The sequence below is a fragment of the Neophocaena asiaeorientalis genome, unplaced genomic scaffold, assembly GCF_003031525.2.
Source record: "Neophocaena asiaeorientalis asiaeorientalis breed wild unplaced genomic scaffold, Neophocaena_asiaeorientalis_V1.1 scaffold740, whole genome shotgun sequence".
Lineage (NCBI taxonomy): Eukaryota > Metazoa > Chordata > Mammalia > Artiodactyla > Phocoenidae > Neophocaena > Neophocaena asiaeorientalis.
The window spans coordinates 720,955-723,087 of NW_020172184.1; positions in this window are offsets into that span (position 1 = coordinate 720,955).

The window sequence follows — 2,133 nt, forward strand, 5'->3', positions numbered from 1 at the left end:
TTGGATAGTAGGCTGTTTTATCATAGCATATATTTCGACTCAGCACTAACTCTTTTCTTCATTACTTAGTAGTGCACTGGTGAACATGTTTACCTTCTTTAATAACTTTAAACTTCTTGAGATAAAATATTATGCTTTATTTATTTTGTATTTCCTACAGCACCCTGTATATATAGTACACTTTATTTAATTCTGTAATACATGCTCCTTGCTTTTGTGAGAGATTAAATATTGGGTTAAAGATTTTTTTAATTAAAATTGATTAATTTAACTACTGATATCTTAATAACAAACTCAATATGATCTCACATTGTTACCAAACCACTGCTGGTGATCTGATACAATTTGAAGGAAGTTTTCCAGACTAAAAACTCCTCATTAGTTGTCACTATGCCAGTTCCTCTCAAGCTATATGGCATCTCTAGCAGTTTGGCCTACTGTGCCTTGCCTAAACTTCTACATGTCAGTTAAGCTTCACAGGATTAGAATAAAAGGCTTGATCTAAATAATAGCAAATCACTATATTTTGTAAATTCTGTTATTGCTACTTAACTGAGTCTACTGTGCCTTCTTCAAATTTGATTTCTCAAATTACTCAAAATCCAGGTCTTGACTTAATAAAGTAGGATGTAAGTGAGGTACATTTATATTCCTGATCCCTGGGTAAATAGTATTCCCAGAATTTTTCTCACATTTGAGCCTTCATTTATGGGTCCTTACGAACTATCAGGACCTAAGCATTAGCTAGGTCTATATGCTACATATTCGATGCCCATGACACTTTTTGAAGTGGCAACCTACTATCTCTTTTCTTCTTTTCTTCAAACTACCAGTGCTCTGCATTTTTTATTAATATATTCACAGTCATCTCATGTTTCTCTGCTCTCCGAACCTGGATATTAGCCAAGCTCAAACTGAGCCTTGCTTGGCTTTGGGAAAACATAAAGCAAGCCTATGCATTCATTAAGACTGAGCAGTCTTTCCTGAGGGACTCTTGGAATTGCACCATGTAGAGTTAAGTCTGTCTGACCTGAATAGATATAAATGTCAAGTCTACTTCACGTTCACCTCAAGTCAAAAGAGTAGTAAAGGTGATCCCATTTATAGATTTAAAAAAAAATGGAATTGCTACTGTGTGTAGCTACCATTATGCACATGTATAGTGTATCCTTGATCTGATAGAAATAGCATCCCAATCTCAATGTCACAGGGGAGTCCTCCAACTTTAAATATTATATTTCTCTGAATCTTAGAAGTTCCTAATGATGAATCAGTGCTCAATCAATGTTGACCCTCTGTGAGTTCTTGAGCCACAAAAGCAAATACTTTGGCACAAAATTATTTTTAAAATTTACATAGTGATAATAAAAACAAAATATTTCCAGGGGTAAACATTTGCAGGGGTAGATCTTGTTATATACTCTGAGCATATCTTGTTTAATGATCCCTTCCTGGATTCTGAATATGTTGTATAGTCTGGAGATAGATAATGTCAATTATTGTATATATGTATATGTTTAATTCAGGTTGAAATTTCCGGGACAGAACATTATTATATCCAGGAACTATATTATGCAATAAACCATACTGTAAAATAAACCATATTCCTAAAGTATGCAAAATTCACCCCCAAAACAAATTAATGTAGAAGTCAAAATAGACATAAACATTGAGGTTACAGTGCCATAGTAGCAATATATTTGCTACAGTCCAGCATCTCTTGATTTATATTTTTTAAAGCATAAATTATTAACTTTTTATTTTAAACCATTTTAGAGCTATCCTGTAGATATAGTCTCTGACTAAAAATTATTATAGAGTTTCAAAAAAATCTGGTATCACTTTCATCAATTGGAAAATGCTCAGAAAAATAGCATTAATGTACTCCCTTCTTAGTCACATTTAAAAAATGTGTAGATAAACTTATACCACAGAAACTCATGTTTATTTTTTAGGAGAAAAAGTGATTGTAAAAAAACAAACAAACATTTCCTGATTTTTATGTTTCCAGTAGTTCACGCTATAGTGTTGAGTTTGACTCTCGTTCCTGGAATCTCCAGACATCACGACTGGTTTCCATTATATCCAAACTCTAACCTTCACAGGTTCTGAAACAATCTGACCCTAGGGTAG